This window comes from Peromyscus maniculatus, chromosome 16 (assembly GCF_049852395.1).
Source record: "Peromyscus maniculatus bairdii isolate BWxNUB_F1_BW_parent chromosome 16, HU_Pman_BW_mat_3.1, whole genome shotgun sequence".
Lineage (NCBI taxonomy): Eukaryota > Metazoa > Chordata > Mammalia > Rodentia > Cricetidae > Peromyscus > Peromyscus maniculatus.
In genome coordinates this window covers 13614813-13640460 of record NC_134867.1, presented here as the reverse complement: position 1 = coordinate 13640460, position 25648 = coordinate 13614813, and the positions used below count along the sequence as shown (strand labels likewise).

Genomic DNA, 25648 nt, shown 5'->3' with positions numbered 1-25648 from the left:
AGACTCGTCTCAAGTACCCTTACCTCTGAACCATACTGTCGCCGTTACTCCTTCCTTTCTAAACTGAAGATTCCTGTTTACTGGGTGGAATGAAACTAAATTGTGGTTATTTCTTTTTCTTTTACTAGAGTACTTATTAATAGGGTTGTTGGGCTTTGCTGAGTCCTCCAACATCTCCCTTCTCATCTAATCATTAAATGAGTGTGCTTTTTCAAACAAGTCCTTAAAAATCGGTCTCCCTTTGTGTCTCACTCTGGTCTCTCACTAAAGAGGCCTTGTTGTTGTGTTGTTTTAGTAGAAGATAGCCAAACACTCTTAAGAGTTTTTGGTGATTTCAAGGAAAACAGCTGAAGAATAAATCAAGATTGTGACTAAGAGTTAAAATTGTATGCTTGTATGTTAATAAGCAGTGTGACTTCTGGTAACGTGTTTGATCTATAGTGTGTATGAGCATAAGCACAGGTTGTTGAGTGTTTATTGGCATGAATGTGTGTACACCCCATGCATGCCCAGTATCCTGAGGAGGTCAGAAGAGGGTGTCAGATCACCTGGAACTGGACTGACAGAGGGTTGTGAACTTGAGCTGTGTGTGTCTGTTTATGTTGCTAGGGATTCAACCCAGGGCCTCTTAAATGCAAGGGTTCTACCACTGAATTCCATCTTCAGAGAGACAGACAGACAGACAGACAGACAGACAGACAGACACACACACACACACACACACACACACACACACACACACACACACACACACACACGGCGATAATTAGGAAATCTGCAGGAGCCAAAATAATAAGCCATGGTTGTTGGGTTTTCTTGTTGGAGGGCGGGTGTCTACTGGTGATTTGAATGGTTTGTAGTTGTAGTCATTGCTTTTACGGAATGCTTACTATGTACTAGCTTCATGGCATTTTATAGAGAGAGTATGTAGCATTTTAATGATAAAAACATCTCCCAGTACAAGGGTGTGTGTGTGTGTGTGTGTGTGTGTGTGTGTGTGTGTGTGTGTGTGTGTGTTTGTGTGTGCATCCCTCCCTCACTGTCAGACTAGATGAAGTTTTTGATTTCATCGGGAGATGGTCTGAGAAGCTCTCTTCGTCGAGGACAGGTATATAGAGCTGCGGTCCTTGGACTCCAGTCCTGGAGGAGTCAACAGCAGTGATGCTGACCAGGCGTGGGGGATGAGGGGGTGGGAAAGTGGGGGGACCACAAAATCTGTAAAATCCCTTTCTGCTTTTTATTTGGTGTCGAGTGGGCTGGGAATTCACTTTCTAGACCAGACTGGCCTTGTATTCACCATACTCCTCTCCCCTGGCCCTCTTTAGTGCTGGGTTTGTAGGCAGGCACTACCACAGCCCTGCAGACTCGGCCCTTGCTACTCTCTAATGCCTGGCAGTTGTGTCTGTGTTCTGGAATAATTTACACAACTATCTAGCACATTCTTGGAAGACTTTCCCTGTCATCTCTATGATTTTATAATTACAATGCTCCGTGGCAAGTTTGACATTTGTATGAATAAGAAAACAGCCCCAGAAAGAGGAGCTCGGATGTGAGTGAAGGAATGCTTGGCCCGGGAGGTGTTCCCTAGACTCTTGACTACCCATTGGTTGTCCTACCATGCCTGCTTTCCCCTCTTTTTAACATGAGCATGTTACAGAGGGAACTCGGCCTCCCTTTGGGCCCCTTACTCTCATTAGTAAGAGAATCCAGAAACTGACTCTAAAGGACACTCAAGGACCCTCCCATTAGAGTGGAAGAGAGAAAACAGCACAGGTGACAGTCCCAGGGGGGTGCCAGGAGGAGGTGGAGACCAGGTTATGCCATAGTTAGGTTAGGCGTGGATGCAGACACCTGACTGTTGGCGCCCATCTGGGGTTCCTGGCGGCTTTGCCCGGCAGGTCTGCGTAAAGAGGATGATCGGAGCACGGGCCTGAGTGCAGGTGTTTGGCAGGGTCTACCCTTGGCTGTGCTGGGGGAAGTCTCTGCTCCTCCCCTTGGCATTGTCATAGAAAGCCCTTTGGGATAAAGTTCGGGGCTGGTGGGGTCAGACCCAGGCCCTCCCGAGGCTATCCTGTGTCTTCTGTCTTTCCTCTCCTCGTCGTCTAGGTTCTCCTTCTAGCTAATATTTCTCACTTCTCCCTGCTCCAGAGGACCTGGAAGAATAAGAACGAGCTGGTCTCCCTCACCTTACTAAGCAAGAACGAGCACCCCAAGGACCGCAGTGGCCCGTGAGCTGATGAGCCCTCTGATGAGGTCTGTCAGCCCGAGCCGTGTTTCTACGTCATCTGTTCGAGGGTACCGGGGAGAAGGGCCTCTCCTCTTCCCAGCACACTGGCTGCCTTTGGCCTGTCGATGCTGAGGTAGCATTTTTAGTTCCTACTCTGCTAACAAGCGTACGTTACTGCAGCATTTTAAAAATCAGCTTAAAATCACTGTGGAAACATTAGGTGACATCTAGAGTATTACAGTAATTCCGAGCAGGGAATGACAAGGGTTGGTTGAGATAACAGACAGCTTAGTAGAGCAAATCATCTTAATGTAATAATTAACCTTTCTTCTCAGCTTATCTGTTTACACAAGCATGTGCTGTTTCTAACCCCAGCGTGCCCAAACCCGGCCTGTGGCGACTCGCTGGCTCTCACTCAGGCTCTGTTGACTTGGCTGCAGAGTGAGTTTTGCCCTCCTCTGGTTCCTTTCCGTGGCCCCCGTTATCATCCCTGCCCCATCTGTCAGGCATGTGTGAACGTGTAGCTAGGACTTCCGTCAAAGCCCTTTTTTGTTTTGATTTTTAAGGCAGGGCCTCCTGCAGCTCAGTCTGGCCTTGGCCTTGCTATGTGCCAAGGGCGGTCTTCAAGCCGTGGCCTTGTGTCTCTCCTGCCTCCTGAGTGCTGGGGTGCTGCTCTGCCTCCAGCCCTGCTGCTTTTGTTGTTGGGTCGTTCTGAGACAGGCTCTTGCTGTGGAGGCTGAACCGGCTTCAAATTCATGAACATCCCATGGCCAGGTGTCGGCCCCCCTGCTTCTCACCGAGATGCTTTCCCATCGTGAATTAAAGATCAAGGTAGCTAAATGAACCTGTGAAGCGTCTAGTCATCGATAGTTCCTAAACTGTCATTTTTAGCATTTAAATTCATACCTTCATGCCGTTGAAGCTCCTGAAAGGTAGCTGATCTAAGTCGGACCTTGAATCCTGCCTAAATAAGAATTAATCCTACATCCTCAGCTAGGACTGATGTCTGTCCAGTGTGTGCTGGCACAGCAGTCCTTGTTAAACTGCCGATGTGTTTCCATGCCAGCTGGCAGATAGGAAATAGAAACAGCACAAAAGCAGTCAGATTAATAATACTCCGTCAGGAGGTTTGTGGGGGAAACCACACATGGACCTGGACTCTTCGGCGTCTGGTCACTAGACATGGAGGAGGAGGAGGCTTGCTCAGATGCCCAGTTACTGCAGTGTTCCAGCCGCCCCTGAGGAGGAGGCAGAGGCCACGCTAGTGATGTGGAAAGGACCCAATCTGTAAACTCACAAAATACGTGGAGTCTAGGCTGAGGTGATACTGGGGAGGGGGCTATAGCCGGGGATGCCCCCTCCCTCTCCCCCACCCTCCCTGCCCCCCCACTACAGCCCCTCTGGTGAGTTTGAAGCATGGTACCAACTGAATTCAACCCATGGCTTCAGAATGGTTTTGGTGGCTGGAAACTACACGCACTTACTACCCTGAAGTTTCTGTGGCATGACGTGGCTGGACCTCTCCTTGAGGGTCTTGCACGGTGCTACAGCTAAGATATTAGCCTAGCAAAGGCTGTGAAGACTGAAGGCTCAGGGGAGCAGGGTCTGCCTCCATGCTCACGTGACTGCTGGTAGGAGTCTGTTCCCTGAGAGCTGATAGAATGGGGTCCCCATTATGGAGTTGGCCAGGGACTACCATGTAGGCCTCTCCATGTGTCCTCAGGAGACAGATACATCAGGAGAGGCAGAGCCTGTCAGCAAAACACAAGTCACAGTTTTTCACAACACAGTCTGAAGGAGACAAACCGTCACTTTAGCCATAATCTTTTCACTCAGAGCAATTGCTGAGGTCCAGCCCATACTCGAGCTCAGCAGACGACTGAAGGGCAAATTACATGGGGAGGGATACCAGGATGTGGGTCAGTGGGAGTAGTTTTGACAGCAGCCTGCTGTAACAACCTCTCCTGGAGCTAGGGCTTGGGAGGAAGGGACCTCCCCGCGTGCTGTGAGGAAAGCTACAGTTGAGAGTCCGTGCGAGGAATCTACTGAATGAAAATCATAAGCGCTAACAAAGGGGTAGTGTGAACCAGATCTCACTCCTCCCCACACTTGCAAGCGGTCTCCAGATGAAGTCTCCTGCCATCTTTGCCAGGAGTCGCCCCTCTCCAGGCCCTGCCCATCAGACCTCAGGAGGAGAGGCCTACCTGCCCCTGGCAGCGGCTCCCCCCCCCCTTCCTGTACACACTCCCCTCCATGCCTGTGCAGGCCCAGGATCCCCCATCGTGTACACACTCCCCTCCATGCCTGTGCAGTCCCAGGATCCCCCCCATTCTGTACACACTCCCTCCTCCATGCCTGTGCAGTCCCAGGATCCCCCCATTCTGTACACACTCCCCTCCATGCCTGTGCAGGCCCAGGATCCCCCTTCCTGTACACACTCCCCCTCCATGCCTGTGCAGTCCCTGACCCCCCCTTCCTGTACACACTCCCCCTCCATGCCTGTGCAGTCCCTGACCCCCCCTTCCTGTACACACTCCCCTCCATGCCTGTGCAGGCCCAGGATCCCCCTTCCTGTACACACTCCCCCTCCATGCCTGTGCAGTCCCTGACCCCCCCTTCCTGTACACACTCCCCCTCCATGCCTGTGCAGGCCCAGGATCCCCCTTCCTGTACACACTCCCCCTCCATGCCTGTGCAGGCCCAGGATCCCCCTTCCTGTACACACTCCCCCTCCATGCCTGTGCAGTCCCAGGATCCCCCCTTCCTGTACACACTCCCCCTCCATGCCTGTGCAGTCCCAGGACTTGCCGTCCTTGCCCTTGTCCAGAGGTAGGAAGTGGCAGGCGGCATCCTTTCACCCTGTGGTGACTATCTAGGGAGATACACAGCAAATCACATAGAGTAAAAGTGAATTCAAAACAAACCTTCAGGTGAACAATGAATGGGATTAAATATTTGCCAACACAGATTTCTTATGCAGACTTCTCAGATTGAAGCTGGTGTATATTACTGCCGACTCAGTGCTATCTAAAAGGGTGGAGGTAAGATAACTTCTTTATTCCACAAAGCCTAATCCTTATGGATTTTAGCTGTTACAGAACCACCCAAATAGTTGATAGAAATTTTAGAGATTTTATCCCACTAAACTGTAGAAAAGCATAGACTACTGCCAAGAGGTCAAGCTCAGTCAGCATTTCTATGTGAGTGTGCCTGTCCATCGACCTGCTTGTTTGTTGGAGTAAGGACCTTTCTCAATCTTAGGGAGGGCTCCTAATTTTACTAAGAAATGTCATTTTTTCATGTTGGTTTTAGTATTATCAGCCCAATGTTTCAAAGATTAAACTTTTCAGATTTATTTGTTGTTTATAAATTTTAATTGATATTTTTGAGACATGCTTAGAGCACGGGCTGGCCTAGAATTCAGTATGTAGCCCAGGCAGATCTTAAACTTGAACTTGTGACAGTCTTCCTGCCTCAGCTTCCCAAGTGCTGGAATTGAAAGTATGAACCATCAAACCTGGCTTTGTGCAGTCCGAGAGACTGAACCCCAGGCTCTCAGGACTGCTGAGCGAGGAGGACTGTACTGCCAAGCGACATCCCTAGGGGGTTTCTGTTTGTTTGTTGTTGTTTTTGAGACAAGGTCTCATGTACCCCAGGCTTGCCTTAAACTCCCTACATAGCTGAGGATGACCTTGAACTCCTGACCCTCCTGCTTCCCCTCCCCAGGTGCTAGGATTATAAGCATGCACCACTGTGCCCAGATCCCAATTTTTTTTTTTTTTTTTTTTTTTGGTTTTTTGAGACAGGGTTTCTCTGTGTAGCTTTGCGCCTTTCCTGGAACTCACTTGGTAGCCCAGGCTGGCCTCGAACTCACAGAGATCCGCCTGGCTCTGCCTCCCGAGTGCTGGGATTAAAGGCGTGCACCACCACCGCCTGGCCTCAGATCCCAATTTTTAAAGTTTAATCTGAGGCAAAATCTTGCAAAGTTGCCCAGGCTGCCCTTGAACTTGTGATCTTCCTGCCTCAGCATCCTGAGTAGGATTAGAAGCTAGGATTCTCTAGGTGTGCCTCCCCACGTCTAGCTCACTCATTTGATGTCTGAGAAGAGCCTTTATATCTAAAGCAGGTAGATGGATGCACACGCACACACACTCACATAGAAATGCTGCTGGGCTGGTTGTTTTGGCAGTAGTTTATGCATTTCTGCATTTTCAAACATCATATGATGGGTGCATCTCTTTCTTCTAAGATTAAGCATATGTCATTAAAAAGACAGTGACCTCAACACGTTAATCTTCCCTTATCTTCTGGATATATTCCAAGGTCCCCTGTGGATTGCCTGAAACTTTGCCTCACACCATATATAAACTATTTTCTTGCACATACCTATAGTGAAGTTTACAGAAATAAAATAGAACAACTATTTGCCATAATAAAAGCTGTTTGGATGTGGTTTTGATCTCTCCTAATGTGTCCTTGAACTCTGCCTTTTTGAGATTTCAGATACTACCAGTGCCTCCATGATGATGAGTGAGCTGAACGCCTTAGGTGTGGGAACATGCTGTGGGACTACTGTGTTTGCACTACTCAAACCGATAACTGAGGTGGTTACTAAGTGAACTGAGTGGGTTGTGTAGATGGCCCGGATGCTCTGGAAAGGGGGCTGGTTCACAACCCTGGCTGGATGGTATGAGGTTCCACAGTGCTCCTCAGAATAGCGCATCATTCAAACCTTAAGCATCGTTTATTTCTGGCTGTGGCTGGCCATGGCTAACTGTTATAAAACCATGGAAATCGAAGGCTTGGATACAGGAGGACTACTGTGCACCAGTTTATGTTTACAGTTTGACTTCTACAGGAAGTAGGATTTCAGGGTACTCTGAAGTAAGTTTCCTCTGGTGTGGTGTGAGTGTGTGAGTGTGTGTGTGTGTGTGTGTGTGTGTGTGTGTGTGTGTGTGTGTGTCTAAAATGGCAAATGTTTGATTCTTTTTATAGATATCTTTCTTTGGAAGACTCTGGCTGTCAATGAAGACAGGTTTTTCCCTAATTTTGCATTTGTTTGTGCCCTCCTTCACCCTGGATAGTTACTGACTTCTCAGCTGATTAGCTTTCATGAGCACTAGATGGCGCTCTTACTCAACTGAAATCTATTTTATTTATTTTTTTAGTGCTGTAGGCCTCAAGAGAGGAACATTTATGTTTTCTTTTAGAGGGGATCTGAAGGGAGAAAGGGAACAATTCCAAACTTAAATATCCAAGCTTAACTGGTTTCATTTCCTCATCTATTCAGAAAATAACCACTCACTGATGGTAGAATTAGTCTCTTACTTCACAAATTGAATACCTCCCATCTCTGAGACAGTTCTAGACTTCAGGGTGTCTGTGAGAGAGAGAAAGGAGGACCACTGATCTCACTGATCCACTCTGGTTCTCAGGGCTGTGTACATGCGCTAGGTGCCTGTCCACTCACGTAATACCAGGAAACTGAGCTGGAGAGGTAGGTGATGAGGCTTGTCCCGTCATCCAGCTTGTGTGGGTGGCAGGGTGAGACTCAAAACTATATAGTTGGTCTTTGGAGAATTTTCTATTAGTTTCGACACTATATTTTTAAAACAAGGATTGAATATCCTTTTTTACATTTTTTTGTGTGTATGTGAGTGTGTGTGTGCACATGCGTGTACATGCCATATGTGTACAAGTGCCCAGGGAGGCCTGAAGATTGTGTTCGGTCCCCACACAGCTGGAGTTAAGTCCATTGTGGGTTCTGGGAGCCAAACCCGGGTCTTGTGGAAGAGGAGCAAGGGCTCTTAATGGCTGCCTGAGCTGTCTCACCAGCTTGTGAAACTGTGTGTTTTGTTTGTTTAAAAATGTGTGTGTGTGTGTCTGTCTGTCTGTGTGCACACGAGTTCAGTGCTTGTGGAAGCCAGAGATGTTAGAACCCCTGGAATGCATCTGGGTGTCCTGACATGAGAGCTGGGAATCAAACTCACATTCTCTGCAAGAGCAGTGTGCCGTCTCATCTGCTGGGCCACTCTAGCCCCCAGAATTGGGATTCTGATACACTAATAGTTAGGACTAGTTAAATAAGAACTGGTTAGTAAAGGAGAGTAGTTCCTGTGTGCCAGGGAGTGGGTCTCAGGGCAGAGATTAGTTCCAGGAGAGCTCCAACTTAATAGACATGGAAGATTTGGGCTTTCTAGGAGTTTGTGTGTTCTGTCAGTTGTGTAGAGAACAGTGTGTGCTTTCATGTACTTTTGGGGGAAAGCCCAAGTTTATCAAATTGTCAAAGATTGCCTCCCATAAAAAAACTGAGAATCACAGTGCAGTTGGTGTGGTGGTGCACACCCACATCCCAGCACTTGGGAGGTGGGTACAGGAAGGTCAGGAGTTAGAGATCATCCTTGGCTGTAAGGGGAATTCAGGACCAGCCTGGGCGACCTGAGATCTTGCCTCAGAACAACAACCACTGCTGCAGCTTGAGCAACCAGATGCATGTAACACTTACTTTCCCTTAAAAAGGAAGACCTTTAAAGATGGAAAGTTGGGAGTTGTGAGCCAGCAAACGTGAAGTTTTGTGACTAAACACTAGCTCATCCCTCTCAGTTATGACACTCTTTCCGCGTGGCTGGCACTCAGTTGGGGGTCTTAGGCTGAGTAGCAGGTGCTCCTGTTCATGCGGGTTACAAGTGGAAAGTTCCAGACGTGATTCCAGACTATGGCAACAGAGCCCAGCTGAGCACAGCAAAGCTTTGGCCTCTCGTAACACGAGACAGACGAACTCGTCCTGCTCCTGAGCAGCTCCTGTGGGAGTGCCGTGCACACATGCTGGCTCTCGCCTGCCCTCTACGGAGTAAGCTGCTCAGCATTCGGAGTTTCAGTTTGTTGATATTGTGTTTGGGGATTTTTTTTTAATTCAAAAAATGTAATGTTTTCTAACATACACAAAACATTATATATGCATACATATATGTGTGTATAAACATTACATGGTGCTTCTTACATGCATTGTATTATCTTTAAATCAACTGAAATCTACATCTCCTCCAGCACTATTTCTCTGTGGTAAATCTGTGGGTTTTGCCCTCCACCAACCTTTCCCCTTCTCCCAACCCCAGCTTCAGTTTTATCATCAGGTGATGAGGACTATAGCATCTTGGCCTCCATAAGACATTTAGTGCTGTGCCTCCTTTCTCTTTTTATATGGTTTTTAAAGAGGAGAGGAAGCAAGCAGGCGTGCAGTCTAAAGCCAGGAACGGTCCTGAGTTCTCCAAAGGCAGAGCGGGAGAAGGACAGGCAATTCCAGGGTGATCCTGAGCTGCACTCACGGCCCTGTGTGACGGAAACAAGCAGACAAGAACCTCAGCCCATCTTCACCTTGGTCTTAGCTGCACCTCCTTTTACCTCTCAGCTCCCTGCTGTACATTTCCTTCCTGCTGTACCCCTCCTTCTTCCTAGCCCCTCCTGCTTTAAGTCGTTACGTTTTAAATTACTTGTGATTGCCAGGTTGTGTGCTCCGTGAAGATTAAGACCTTTTGATTCACTGCCGGACCATCTTGGCCAACACTAGTACATAGGAACAGGTGTCCAGTACACATCTGTTGGATGAGTGGATACATGTTAGCTATTAGTATGACTACTTGGCAGTTTGTACCCACCCACCCACCTATCTGCTAGGATGACTGTAGCTGCTGCTCTTTAATGGGTGAATAGGGCAGGAGAGAAGGCTCCTTTCCTAAGCAGGTGGTTGATGTCAGAGCTTCTAAGGGAAAACTCCCTCCCTCTTGTCTCCGTCTAGACCTAGGGAGCAGCAGTATTGTATTGACTAGGAGGACATTGGAAGTACTGTGTCTCAGGCTATGCCGTGGGCCTTCTAAACCAAATGTTAACCACCAGCTAACTTTAATTCATGTTTACAGTTTGAGAAGCACTGTGTTGACCATTTGAGAAATTCTGGAATTACTAGGTGTGGTGCATGGCCTATAATCACAGTACTCAGGAGACTGAGAAAGAGGATCAGTTCAAGGCCAGCATGGGCTACATATCAAGACTCTGTTGCAGAAAGAGAATGTTAATGGAAAAAAACAAAACCAAGAAAAGCCACTCTCCAGTCATGGAGAGCTAATACAGTACTTTAGGTCAGTAGGTTATAGTTTCAGATTTGCAGTCTGAAGTGGTAACTCCTGTGTGCTTGGTTGTCTTTGACAAAAGAAGCTTCTAGCTGGGCACAGGAACAAGACAACGGCTATATGACCTTCACAGGCCCCTGTAATATGGTGGGTCCTAGCCAGATGTGGTCTGTCTGTGCTACTTTCCACCCTCAGTCTTACACCATGAAATAGGCATGTACCCCTTGTGTCTACTCTGTATCCTCCACCATGGTCTAGATTATGTTCATGGTCCCTGGGAGCAGCCATAGGGAGGACAGACTGTATATAGGTCCTGGGAATGGGCTCCTGCATCTAGACAGACTCCCATCCTGGGAGTCTAAGGGTGGGAGGATTGAGGCGCAAGCTATCTTGTTATATAAGAAGAGCTGGACTGCAAGTCTGGGTTATACAGTCTGGTGTCCACCAGAAAAGCAACCAGATTAAATGATTTTAGAATGAAGGTTGTCAAATAGCCTAGATTGTGAAAATAAGTCCGGGACTGGTGCAGGGGCTCAGCAGTTAAGAGAGAGCACTTCCTGCTCTTGCAAAGGACCCAGGTTCGGTTCCTAGCACCCACATGGCGTCACACAATCCTTTGTAGGTCCAGTTCCAGGGGATTAAGTGCCCTCTTCTGGCCTCCATGTGCATTACATGTAAACAAAATATTCATACTCATAAAAGTTAAAAAATAATTTTTAAAAATAAATATGTCAAGGGAATATAGTTGCTTTTTTTCTAATATTGTACCAGATGACCAGACCATGGAAGATGATGGCTTTGTACGTTCTTTTCCATATCTGAAAGTTTCTCTTGTATTCTAGCATCTCTGTTTCAAATGTGATTTCTGTTTGCTGCACTAAACCTCTTCATTGACATTTGATCCAAGTCCGTCAGTTTTTCTTTGGGTAGATGTTCTCAGACTTTTCGGTTTATCACTTCCTTTCACTATTGCAACATTGTCCTTCTTCAGAGCTTTACAGATTAGTAGTCATGGATCTGGAGAGATGGCTTAGCTGTTAAGAGTACTGGCTACTCCCACAGAAGACCCAGGTTCAGTTCCTAGCGCCTATATGATGGTTCACGATCATCCATAACTCCAGTTCCCAGGGGTCTGGTGCCCTCTTCTGACCACCACAGGCACTCTGTGTATGTGGTGCACTTACATGCACTCAGGTAAAATGCTCATACATATAAAATAAAGACAAATCTTTTGAAGATTAGTATGCATTTGTATCTGCTAGCTACTCAAATGGCTCAGGACTTTCCACCATAGTGGGCATCCCCATGAACTTTTCTCCAGGTCATGTCACGAGTTCGTGCTTTTGAAAGTGGAAACCTTTGATTGATTCCTTTGCTTCATCTCTTATTAAACTTTAGATGCTGTCAGAGGACGCACATTCACATCTTGCATTTCTCAAACTGATCAAAATGCCTTAAGGGGAATAGCAGACGCCATCTGACCTCCAGCTGCTGTCTTCACCCTGCCCCTGGGGTACTTCACACCGTCTTCACACCAGAACACACTCCAGAGGCTAGTGACTTTTAAAAACACCAAAAGAAACTTAAAAATCAGTCAGCTTCTTGTAGCCGGGTTTTAATTTGGGCATTTATCATTAATTATGAAAACTTGGCCTATAGCTTAGGCTTGTCCCACTAGCTCTATAACCTAACTTAACCCATTTCTGTTTATCTACGTATTGCCACGTGATTCGTGGCTTTGACCTCTCCTCCTGCAGGTCTGGCTCCCTCCGCATCTGGCTTGTGACCCCTGTTTCTTCTTCCCTGAGACCTCTCTGTCCTCAGAAGACCCACCTAACTCACTCTTCCTGTCTAGCTATTGGCCATCCAGCTCTTTATTAAACCATCACAGTGACGCATCTTCACACAGTGTAAAGGATATTCTGCAACAGCTTCTATTATTTTCCTCTCCATAGACAGCTACAGCAAAAGTTCTAAGAGAAACTTTTTTTTTCTTTCCTGAGACAGGGTTTCTTTGTGTAGTTTTGGAGCCTGTTCTGGAACTCACTCTGTAGACCAGGCTGGCCTTGAACTCACAGAGATCCGCCTGCCTCTGCCTCCCGAGTGCTGGGATTAAAGGTATGTGCCACTACTGCCTGGATAAGAGAAACATATAGAAATTATTTGTGTATTTTTATTATTGGTTTATGCATATATTATTAAACCCCAAATCAAGATAGAAGGTCTCATCACAGGGTTTCTTTATTACACATCAGAGTGAATATTAATTGGATAGAATTAATTTAAATGCAAACTCGGGATTTCTAAAGTACTGTATTAGTTTATAATCTTCCCATTCACTGCTCACATTAGTAATTCTTTTGTAAACCCCAGCCTGCCTGTCCCAAGATTCAAGGGTAATCTCATTCTCAGTCCAGAGGCTTTTGTCTCTCATTAGATAATGAAGAGTTTTGTGAGTACACACCAAGGAGTCTTTGTAAATAGCTTCTGTGTGTGAGCTTCAGATTATAATTTTAAGTGGTAGTTTATAAAGCAAATTGTTTTGTGATGTTTTTCTGCCTTTGGTAGTAAGTGGTCAGTAGTTAAGACATTAAGACTGTTACAGTCAGTGTTCACAAACGCCAGAAGCACTGTGTGGCCAGCCTCGTTTGCATAGCTAAGCACACATGTGCTGTGTTCTTTTGGTTTGCTGCCTATCTGTGCTGGGCTGGGTAGTCTGGCATTTCACTTTTGATTCTCTAGTTTTCTGGCTTCACCCCTGAAGCCATTTCAGAAAGAATGACTCTGTTTCAGAGTTTCCTTCCCACATCCCCATGACCAAATGCCAAGGAATGTGTGAGAAGGACAGCTGATTTTGAAACCAAATGCCTTCTCTTTTCAGTTATTCAAATGATAATGGATTGCTTTTTCTTTTAAAATTAAATCATGAAAAAGGATAGACATCTGAAAATCAAATAAGTAGATGGAAACAGGAAAGGAAAAGAGTAAGTATTTATTCTTAGAAATCTGTAAAACATCCTAGTAGATACTGAGGGGAAATAGCTGTTGTATAAACCTGCAAGAAGACTGATAATGACTTTCAGATATGCCCATAATAAATGAAACATAAGCTTATAAAGGTTTTGGTAGTAGATGTGAGTATGAGAAATGATAAGAAAATGGAATTGGAAACTATTAATTTGGAGACTGAAGGAAAGAAGATTGAAAATTAGAGTGAATTTTGAGCTGGACTCAGTAGTACAAGCCTGGAATGCCGTTACTTGGGGAGCTGAAGCAGTAGGATCAGGAGTTCAAGGCCAGCCTGGGCTTTGTAGGAAGACTCTGTATCAAAACAAACAAACAGAACAACATTCCTCGGCTCCGTGATCCCCTAGCCCCTTGAGTCCTGGTATTAAAGGTCTGCGCCACACCCCCAGCTGGAAAGACTTACTCTGACTTACAAGTTCCAGTCCTTGGAGAGCTAGTTCCACTGCTGTGGCCTGTGGTGAGGCAGGCATCCTGGTGGCAGGAGCAGGTCAGTAGCAAAGGCTGCTTACCTCAGTGGCTGGGGCAGAGCCAGAGGGAGAGACGGGGCAGGAACAGAAGGTATGCAGCACAGGGACCCAGGTCCTCCAACTAGACGTTCCTTTTCACAGTTCCCACCACCAGTCCACCAGCGGAGCAGCCCATGATGACATCACACCCTTGCAACCAGGCACAGTCCAAAGGCTCTTCACAAGAGCCTTGTGGGTGACATTGTACCTAGACTACAATATAAGCCATAAATGTGAGTTAATGCTTTGATGCAGAATTCTAAATGACATGATTTTATTTCTTTTGGTTATTTCAGAACTGACATGCATAAACAGATGAAAGAATGAAATTAATTTTAGATTTTTATCAGTTTCCCTCTATTTAAAAGTCTAACTATGGAGTGAATAGAACCAAAGTATATTATATACCTGCATGAAAATATATTGAAACCCGTTATTTTGTACCATGAATATACACTAATGAGCAAAGTGTGACTCATTTTCAAGAATTCTCAAGTACAAGTAAACTTGTATAAGGCACTTTCTTGATCCAAAGGATGGGTCAGCAGTAAGCACTTGTGTGCAAACCTGAGAGCCTGAGGTCAGGCCCTGGAACCCATGGGCCAGAATAGAACTGGGTCCTGTGTGTGTGTGTGCGCGCACACAATATTAAAAAGCCACTCCCCTTCCCCACCGTGCTTTAACTTGAAATATCTTTGTATTCAAATGGCAACATTTCCTGGCAGGAGTTTATAGACCAAGTGGGAAGACAGTCAAAAGATGGCAACACAAGACTCGTGTTAGAAATTGTCACTGAAGGCTTAGAAGCACCAGGACCCACATCTGTGCACAGAAAAATGCACAGCCTTAGCCCCAGCTTCCAGCCTCAGGCGAGACTGTGAGCATGGTGTTTACCTCAGGGACACAACAGCCAGTTTTCAGTGAGGATGGACTCCTGTTCCTTCCGCTCTCTGTTAATTGTCCTCATCTCAGTGAACATTCCAGGTTTCTCCAACCCATGCCGGAAAATCTCTGACTGGATTATCTTCTCCCTTGGGGGCTGTTTTTCGAACCTTCTAAGTAGCAGATCTGAGGCTCACTTGTAGCTGCCTGAGACAGATCAGTGCTAATGTCACCCAAGCATAATTTAAATGAGATTAGTCCATGTAGTTAGAGTAGACTTGGGCAGCCTACAGATGCTGGGCTACTTTTAGTCATTGATGACGACCTGCTTTTTTCTGACCCACAAAGGTGTGGAGGCCCACAGAGGTTTCCTAGTGAGATCTGAGCTTGCTTCATCCAGCAGAACTGCATTAGAGAATTGCTTGACCATGTGCATTACCAGGTGATTGGAAGGGTCTGCACTTGGCTGTGCTGGGGGGAGGTCTTTTGCTCCTCCCCTTGGCATTCCTATAAAGAGCCCTTTAGAAGAGACAGAAGGGGCCAGTGGATAAGGATCCAGGCCCTCCCGAGGCTGTCCTGTGTTTCTATCTGATTCTCTCCCCTCTATCCTTCTATCTAATATCTCTTATCCCTCTCTCCTCAAGAGTACCCTGTCGTAAAATGTGGGAGCTGGGCTCCCACATAAAGGTAAATAGGGACAGAATTGCCTGTGCCTTTGAGGGATTTTTTCCTCTAAAACAGATTAATTTGTTGTCATTGCTGTATATTTCTGTAACATTTTTTGTAGGATTATACAAGTTCTTGGTACTAAATAAGTCAATTAAAAGAATAATCAATAGTCTCTCTAAAAAAGGAAAGTTGACAGGTAAATCAGGAAGCCCATGTAGTTAGAACTGGTGACATTTAATAAACAGATGCCTATAGGTGGAATTACAGACCAGGATTGCCCACATAAGAGATGGCTTAAACACTGATTACAGCATTTCCTATAGTACTTGTCTGAGCAGTCTTCGGTCTCTGTTGATTGTCACTGGCTGGAGCCTGGTGCTCTTGGCTGACAACTAAGGGAGCGATGGGTAGACCAAAGTAGGTCAGAGAATACAATGGAGGAGCAGAGGGGAAGTCCCCGAGCTGGCTCCATTGACCTGCCTCCCAGGGTGGAGTTCAGCCCCATTGTTATGGTCCAGGCCTGTCTTCCTGTGAATGGAAGAAATACTCAAATGGCAGAAAAGACCCATGAAGATTATGAATTTTTAGACTAATATGTTATTGGAATGTGTAGCTGGATAAATCGCTTCCGCCTGCCGGTACCCGAATAACCAGTCAGAGGCTTAATTACAAACGGTTTGGTCCATGGCGCAGGTTTATTGCTAGCTAGCTATTACATCTTAAATTAGCCCATTTTCTATTAATCTATGTACCGCCACATGTCTGGTGGCTTTACCTGTATTCTAATACACCCTCCCCCCCCCAGCAGCGCTCAGTGTCTCCCCTGACCCCACCTTCTCCATGTCTCTCTCCTTGGATTCCCTACCTGGCTCCATTCTGCCTTGCCATAGGCCATAGCAGCTTCTTTATTAACCAATGGTAGCCACACATATTCACAGCCTACAGGAAGACCATCTCACAGCAGGAATGGCCAGTAGGGGTGGAGGGATGACTAGATCCAGGACCGGGGAGATCAGTCTGTCAAGTGCTCCTTCACAAGCACAAGACTCTGCGTTTGATCCCCAGGACAAAGCTGGACATGGTGGCATGCACAGAGACGGGAGGGTCCCTGGGGCCAGTGCACTGTCCAACCAGTCAGCCTGATGGGCAGGCTCCAGGCAGATTAGAGTTCTCTGGAGGAGCAGAACTGAGAGCACATATAGAAAGAGGATGTATTAGAACGGCTTTCAGGCTGGGGTCAAGCTAGTCCTGGTACAATGGCTGTCCACCAACAGAAGGTCCAGGAATTTAGAAGTTGTTCAGTCTGCAAGGCTGCATGTCTCAGCTGGTCTTCAGTAGACACTGGAATCCTGAAGAACTAGGTTCTAATGCCAGTGAAGGAATGGACTTGCCAGCCAGAGAGCAAGCAGGCAGAGAGCAAAACCTTCCTTCTTCCATGTCCTTGATGAGGCTGCCCAGGTTAAAGGTGGACCTTCCTACCTCAAAAGACCTGGATTAAAGGTGGATTTTACCCATGTCAAAAAAATCAGATTAAAAGTGGGTTTTCCCATTTCAAATTATTTAATTAAGAAAAATCCCTCACAGGTTGGCCAACCACCTGGGTTTTAGTAAATTCCAGGTCAGATACATCTGGTGTCCCTCCAAAAGGCTCATGTGAAGGCTTGGTTGTCAGCCGGATGGAGTTCCTGAGGGTGGTACCTGTGGTTGTCCTCTGGCTAGCACACACACACACACACACACACACACACACACACACACACACACTCACACACACACACACACACGTAAAATATTAGAACTGAATTTATTTTCATTACATACACAAAAAAAAGTATGAATATGGCAGCATTTTAAGGTAAAAGGAAGGGCTTTTGGATTTCTGTGTGATAGAGACTGGCAAACATTAAGTTTGTAGCTGTTTTCCTGGTTTCTTTTTTTGTCTAGTGTGGCCATTGTAGAAGGGATTGCTTTTTAGAATCAAAGAACTGTTCCAGACTTAGCAACCCATATTACATTCGTTCTCAACAGATGTTGTTGGATAAACATTAAAAGCAAAACTAGTGATTATTATTGGACTGGCAGCTATCATATTTCTATGAAACTTTTTTTTGCTTGTTTGACTGTATTAAGCAGTCTGATTGGCATCCAGGAGTCATTCAGCTGCCTTTGTTTTTTATGCTTTAAAGTTAAAATTAATTTTTTTAAAAGTAAATTTGTAGGAAATGGTTCCTCAGGTTGGCTAAGATGTTAAGAAGTTGTTGTCTGTAAATTTTGTGTGTATATAGTGGTACATATGGAGGGAGATACATGAATATTGGGAAACCGGAGTTTGATCTTTCCTCAAGTACAGCGTACTTGACATTTTGGTATGTGTTATCTCATGGAGCAGAAGTCCGTACTCCAGCTAAGTTTCCTTTCTCAGGTGTCCGCCCCTGACACTTTTTAAGGGCAAGAGACTTGACAATGTGCAGCCTTTTAATGTAGAGTTTTGCTGACGTTATTTTCTCTTCTTGTACTTGCCAAGAGTTGCTGACAACTTCAAAGCTATCACATGAGTGACTACAGTTGCCTAGATTGTTTGATGATTTTGGACAAATGTGGATCAGGATTTCCTGTCATTTTTCTTCCTCCTCTGGGACTGTATAGCCTCTATCTCTGAGCAATTGTACACTTGAAAAAAAAAAAAAAAAACAAAGCAAGGCCACTGACTTCAGTCACCTTTACTTCTGTGCCAGATGAAATGCTCCTTCTCTTACTTGTGAGCTGTTCTTGGTGTCTGGACAGTTGCAGCAAGAAGAGGGGATGCTGGGCTCTCAGGAGAGATTTTTCTGAGTTAAACTCACTGCTGTTCTCGTCACAGCCAGTCCCAGCCTGCTTTTGGCTGAAGCATTTTTCTAGGATCCATGTGATAAAGTAGATTATTCTCAAAAGAATCCATATGGGCCCAGAGCCTAGAATCCGTTCCTGGGTTATCTGTGTTGGGCAGGGGTGGAGTGGGACACAGGGGATGTACATATGATGAATTTGTAAATGGGAGTCAAAGGGAGTCGTGTGTTAAGAAGAAGGCATTCTGTTTAAAGGAATTGTAGTCAGTTGCTGGTGACGGGGCTAGTCCTTGCCACTGTTTAAATACTAGGAGTGCCTGCATGACAGTCTGGGTCAAACAATAAATATCTATGCTCCAGAAGATAAATGTGGACTTCTGAGGAGAAGCAAAAGTCTTGAATAAAGTAGACTTCCTTTGGAAACTAATTGGGACTTGGTTGAGTTCTTCTGTGAGGAATGTGTTCCACTGCAAATGGGAGGAGCTACAGCCTGTGTGGTAAAGGGATAGGTGCTGTGGAGCAATCCTTTCCTATACTGTGACTGTGCTTTACTCTCATTGGTTAATAAGAAGCTGACAGGCTGGTAGCTGGGCAGGAAGTTAGGTGGGAAAGCCAAACAGAATGATGCAGAGAAGGAGGGCGGAGTCAGGAGAGAGGACAGGTAAAGCCACGGGCCACGTGGTAATACATAAATTAATAGAAATGGGTTAATTTAAATGTAAGAGTTAGCTAGTAACAAGCCTGATCTATCAGCCGATCATTTATAATTCATATTCAGCCTCTGAGTTGGTTATTGGGACCAGGTAGTTGGAATAGGAAACATCTGTTTACAGATAGGGGTCGTCTTTTCAAGAAGTCTTAATTTAGATGTATGCTAATGGCCGTAACGATGTTTTACTATCCTCAGGTTTAAAAAAGAAATGCTTGTTATATTTTCAAAATTCACTCTATTTATTTCTATTTATGAGTATCAAAGTACACTGAAAATATCAGCTTGAAACAGTTGGGGTTGAAGTCAGGATCTTACCTGGGGCTAAAATCTCTGAAGGGCAGCCACACTGGAAATTTGCTTCCAAAAATAACTCACGTGAGCACTGGAAGAGGGTTCAGTTCTTCACGGATAGAGTCTCTTTATGGTACTCAAGCAGGCCTACCCCAAAACACTCGCCTACAGAAACATGTGCAGGGGAAGGGGAGTCAGTGGAGGTAAGAACCAGACAGAAGTGCTGTGACCTTATTTTAGAGTGACGTGTTGTTTTTGTCGTATTCCGTTGTCCACACAACTCTGATGCAGTTTGGAAGGATGTGGTGTTAGGAGGTTAGGAGGCAAGAATCACTGGGAGGAATCTCGGAGGCTGCCTGTGTTCCAGGTGGAAAGAAAGCAAGGCTGTGCTAGCCATCATCCATTTGTATCTCCTCAGCCGGAACTGGGTAACATGGCCTCTCAAAAGATGTCAGCAGTCAAGTATTTAACTTTTGTAGCGTCTGTAGCAGGCATGAGAAGAGAGTTGGAAATGGAGTTTGGGTTAGCATGTTGTCTATCCTCTACCACTCCCAGACACTGATGGTGGTGAGTACAGCTGTCTTCCTGCAGTGTCCAGGACAGAACTCAGGGCATTGCGTGCCCTGGGCAAACACTGTGACTGTGCCACCTTCCAGACCTCTGATGAGATCGCTTTCAATTTTCCTAGATCCTCAGTACTAACAGTTAGCTTGCTACCAGGAGACTTCACCCATAATTAAAGGAATTAAAGGAACCCTGGAAAATGTTTTCTTTTCTTTTTTTTAGACAAGGTTTTGCTAAATAGTTTAAACTGGCCTTAAACTTGAGATCCTTCCTCTAGGAATTCTAGAGCAAACCAGGAGATTAGATGCTGTAAATAAACTGAAATATGGGAGGTAAAGACCAGAGTTCTCCTCACTTGCTGCTCTATCCCCAAAGATGAGCAGGAGGAGGTAGAGAGAGTCCTTCATAACTCTCGGCAGGTAGAATCAAGCCTCAGAACCCAGCATGAGCAGGAGTCCTGCTTCAGAAATGTGTCCAGACAGAACCCGGATCTTGTTCCATAATATGTTAGAACAGTAATCTGTTCTTGGAGAAATTAATGCAGTTTGAATGTAGCACACACTCACAAATTTAGCTGTCAACTTGGCCTGAAAGCCAGGAAGACCTTTTCAAGCATAATGACAGAGAAGAAACCTTTACCAGAAAACTTAATTTGAATTGCAGTAAAGTATTTTTGTTTGTTTGTTTGAGACAGGGTTTCTCTGTGTAGCTTTGGTGCCTGTCCTAGAACTCACTCTGTAGACCAGGCTGACCTCAAACTCACAGAGATCCACCTTCCTCTGCCTCCCGAGTGCTGGGATTAAAGGCGTGTGCCACTGCTGTCTGGCTGATGGCAGTAAAGTTAAATTCACAACAACGCAATACAAACTACAGGTGGAAAAATTTATTATATATGGAGCAAGTTAACATCCTTAGTGAATTAAAAACTCTAGTCAGCAAAATGGCTTAGCCTGAAAAAAGAGGAGCTTGGAGTGTAAGCCTGCAACCCGGTCCAGTTCCCGGAACCATCTGCAGGCGGGAGAGAGCCCCTCCAGGGCCACTCACTGACCTGCGCATGCTCCATGGCACTTCTTTCACTAAGTAGCCCTTCAGTAGTAACTGCATTTCTGTGTTTTAGGAAGTGTTTGTTTATCATTGGTCTAAATAACCAGAAGAAAATTCAGGCAACAATCACTTAGAACTATATGTAAACAACCTTGTTCATATCCCCCCCACCCCCACCCCCCCAAAAAAATGAAGAAAAAGAGAAAACAGATAGTTTGCCAATAACATTATTAAAACTAGAGCTCCAGATGTGGTGGCACACTTCTGTTATCCCAGGACTTCAGAGGAGGCAGGAGGATCAAGAATTCAAGGCCAGCCTAGGCTACATAGCAAGACTATCTTAAAAACAAAACCAAACAAAAACCAGAAAGAGTGAATAAAATTGAGAGAAGAGATAACCTCAAATTAAAGATGACTATTGTTAAAATTGTACAGCATAATTTACTACTCATAAAAATACGGATAGATTTTTCTTGTCATGGTTGGTGAAAAAAGATATGGTATAAAATAATGGCTACAAAAGCAACTCATAATGAAAGAACCCTAAAGTTGCTCAAACTTGATATTAATGATCAGTTTTGATATGAAAAAACAATGAATGAATCAAATAGTTACTTATGGAAAACAAAGTAATTTCAATTAGAATTTGGGGAAGCTAAGAATTAAAGCTAATATATACATAGTATAACTGTAACATAGATCATCATAGATTTCAGTTGCTTTTAGGAATTACTTTGTAGATGAAATTAATTTTTATTGGTATAATTCTAATTAATAAAAATGTACTACTACATTTACTCAAATATGGAGTAGAAACATTCTGAATCTTTGGGATCCAAAAGAGTGCACACTGAACTGATGAGACATTCCAAAGTTCCACTCTGTTCAAGTAATACACTTTCTTTTTTCTTTTAAAGATATATTTATTAGTCTGGCGTGCTGGTGCCTGCCTTTAATGCCAGCACTAGAAAGGCAGAGGCAGGAAGATCTCTAAGTTCAAGGCCAGCCTGGTCTACACAGCAAGTTCCAGGACAGCCAGGGCTACACAGAGAAACCCTGTCTTGAAAAACCAGGGGAGAAAAAGATTGATTTATTTTTATTTTATGTGTATTAGTGGTGTTTTTCTTGCATATATGCCTGTACACCACCTCTGTGCAGTATGTTGTAGAATATTATTTTAAGGTGTGTTACTCTTGTTTATGTTGTATTTGTTTAGCTCTGTGAAGCTGTGTTACTGTGCCTGTCTAAAACACCTGATGGTCTAATAAAGAACTGAACGGCCAATAGCAAGGCAGGAGAGAGATAGGTGGGGCTGGCAGGCAGAGAGAATATATAGAAGAAGAAAACTGGCAAGAGATCTAGATCTAGTTGCAAGAGAAGGAAGAGGACATCAGAGGCCGGCTACACAACCAGCAATGTAGTAAGAAAGTAAGGTTATAGAAATGAGACAAAGGTAAAATCCCAGAGGCAAAAGACAGACGGCTAATTTAAGTTCAGGAAAGCTGGCAAGAAATAAGCCAAGCCAAGGCCAGGCATTTATAAGTAGTGGTAAGCCTCCGTGTGTGATTTACTTGGGAGCTGGGAGGCAGGTCCCCCAAAGAGTGAAAAATAACAAGAGCAGTACCTGAGGAGGCCAGACGGCATTGGATCCTCTGCTCCCAAATCATGAAATGGGGACTTTTTATTAGTTATGAATGCTCGGCCTTATCTTAGCTTTTATTTCTTGCTAGCTCTTAAACTATCCTATTTCTCTTCATCTGTGTTTTGCCTCGGGGTTTTTTAATCTTTCTTCCTCCCTCCCTCCCTCCCTCCCTCCCTCCCTCCCTCCCTCCCTCCCTCCCTCCCTCCCTTCTTTCTTTCTTTCTTTCTTTCTTTCTTTCCTTCCTTCCATACTGCTTTCCCTGCTTCTCATGGCTGGCTGGCGGCTGCCTGGCTTCTGGCCCTGAGTGTGCTCCTCTCTTTTTCCCTCGTTCTCTTCTCCTCCTCCTCCTCCTCCTTCTTCCTCAGAGGCTTTTTCTTAATTATGAATGCCCAGCTTTCGCTTGGCTTACTTCTAGCCAGCTTTCCTTAAATCATCCCATCAGGGGCTTCCATCTTTCTCTGTTCGTGTACACCTTTTCTCTGCTTCTTACTCCGTGTCTGGCTGTGTAGCTGGGTGGCTGGGTGGCTGGGTGGCTGGGTGGCTGGCCCCTGGAGTCCTCCTCCTTCCTCTCTCATTCCTTCTTTTTCCTCTCAGATTTCTCCTTCTGTATCTTCTCTCTGCCTGCCAGCCTCATCTATCCTTTCTCCTGCCTCACTACTGGCCATTCAGTTCTTTATTAGACCATCAAGTGTTTTAGACAGGCACAGTTACACAGCTTCACAGAGTTAAACAAATGCCACAGAAACGAAAGTAACCCACCTTCAAATAACAGTCCCCAACAGGGATGGAGCTCGGCTGGAAGAGAGCTCATCCGGCATGGACAGAGTCTGGGTTCCATCCTCGTCACCTCATCTAACCAGGCCTAGTAGTGCACACCTGTCACCTCCACACTTCTACTCCAGCGATACAAACGGGGATCAGAAAGCCAAGGTCATTCATGGCTTCATAGTGAGTTTAAGGGTTTCATGAAACCCTGTCTCAAAAACCTGTAATAGTGAGAGTATGAAAGAATACCTTCATTTTTAGTAACATTGAAAGTAGATAAATAATAATTATATTGAAAAAATGAAGGCTTGATAGACAACTGAAAGTGATACTTAATATCAGCTTTGCAAAAATATGCATTAAAAGAGCCCGAGGGGCTAAGGAATGGCTTAGACCATAAATGTCTGCCACATGAGCATGAGGACCAGAGTTTGGATTCTTGAGCGCCCATGTACAAAGCAGGGCTCTTGGGCCTGAGAATTGGTGAGCTAGGATCAAGGGAGCCATTCAGGAAGACTTGATAAGGACCTCTAGCCTACCTGTGCTCACATACAAGAGAACTGAAAGGAAACATTGCCTGGGTCAGCAGTGGCTTCTCTGAGTAGGCTTAGGAACAATTGTGGCTACTTTGTGTTTATGTTGATAGAGTTTATACTCTCTTGAAGCAAAACATGGTTTGATGTTAACAGAAATTCTCCTAAAACTTCCTCGGTGTTTTGGGGATTCATAGGTGGACACTTCTTTATCCGCTCATTTGTGGGCAGCTGTAAGTACTGAGATGTTCTGTACCCATGAGGCTATAATAGAATGGGAAGGGCGCCTCTGTTTGTAGATTCTGTTCTTGTGTATTGCACTTGCCTATCTGGCTTAGTTTAAAATACCTCTCTGTGATCCAGACAGCGAGGCCATGACTGTGGGCTGGACACTGTAGTGGCCTCTCTTCACACTGCCAAGTGTGGGGGCTTCTCCAAAAGCCAGCTTAATCGGGAGCTGGTGAAGGGTTTCACTGTGACTGTTCAGGTCTTTTTTTGGGGGGGGAGGGGGAAGAGGTTTTATCCTTGACCCAGCTGACTTTCCATATGGTTAAACCATGTCCTGCTTCCAACCACAGCACCTCACCAGGAAGCTGAGATTTCAAGATGCCTTGATGCTTTGAAAAAGGGAGTGATGCCAATTATGTTGTGGCGTTGGCTCTTTAGCAACCCGACCGAGTAACAGACTCAGCCACTGGGCTGTAAAACATAAACTACTTGATTCCCCCTCAGCCCAGGCTGGGTACTGTCTGATCCTGCACACCTCTACTTGGTCATTATTTTGGTTATTTGTTTATGGAACTAAAAGAAAAACATGTTATAAGGGGGCTTTATTTGTTTTTTTTTTTCTAAATAAAAAAAAAATCACGTGATCTAGTGACAGAGACTTCGTAGGCTTGCCTCCCCATCTGTGTGGCCACCTGACATGTCCCATCAGGCACTTAGACGGGAGCCATGGGGCTCTTTCAGTGAACACATCATTGTCAATGCCCAGGATGGAAAGGGTATTTGGGAGACTCAAGGACCCCCACCAAAGCTGACTGGGAAGTTGGAGACACCAAGTTTTTACTGAGTACTGAAGCTTCTTCAAGCAAACTACTGTCCATTATGGCTCAGCAGTTGGTTCTGCTGTAGACTCCCAGCTGTCCCCAGCACAAGGGAGACTTTGAAAATGCACATTCCTGCCCCCACCCTGAGAGGAGGTCTTCCACAGACTTGGCACTGATGAGGGTTCTCTCCTGAGTGAACTACCAGATGTTTTCAGGGGCTGGACTGCTTAGCAAAGGCTTGGCCACATCCCTGGGCCTCACAGAGGAAAGGCTTCTCACCCGTGTGGATGTGATGGTGGTTCTTCAGGTTTGCAGCTGTGGTGAACTGCTTACCACACGCACAGCACATCGGGATTTCTCCCCGTGTGTCCTCATGTGCACCGTCAGCCTCTGCAGCGCATAGGAGCTTCATCCACAGTGCATAGGAGCTTCATCCACAGCTTCTGCAGGGCAGATAAAGGAGTGCTTATTTGCGGGTGCTACTTGGAGTGACTGTGTGGTCCAGCCTTCTCTTGAGCTTCTATTCCACTCGGGGAAGGGGCCCACAGTCTGTGGGCTGCCCCTTACCAGAGCCAAGGCAGACGCTTTCTCCATTGCTGCTGGGTTTTACATTGTTTGCCAGTTACATATGAGTAGCAGCAATTAAACATCCAGGGGCCGATTCCTGAGCCCAGAGGAACCATGGAATACTACTCTCTGCTCTCACCAAAGAGGAAGTCATTTCTGAATCCTCTGGCTCATCCTGGGCAAACATTAGTGCTCATGCAAACCCAGACCTGCCCTTGT

General features: G+C 45.4%; 1 protein-coding gene and 1 pseudogene across 1 annotated transcript in view; one reads left to right on the top strand and one right to left on the bottom strand.

Moving 5' to 3' along the window:
- The window catches only part of Sesn1 (sestrin 1), a 96109-nt gene that overhangs the window by 16795 nt on the left and 53666 nt on the right, over positions 1–25648 (top strand). The gene's annotated exons all lie outside the window — the stretch shown is intronic.
- Positions 1832–25474, bottom strand: LOC102903016 (uncharacterized; annotated as a pseudogene).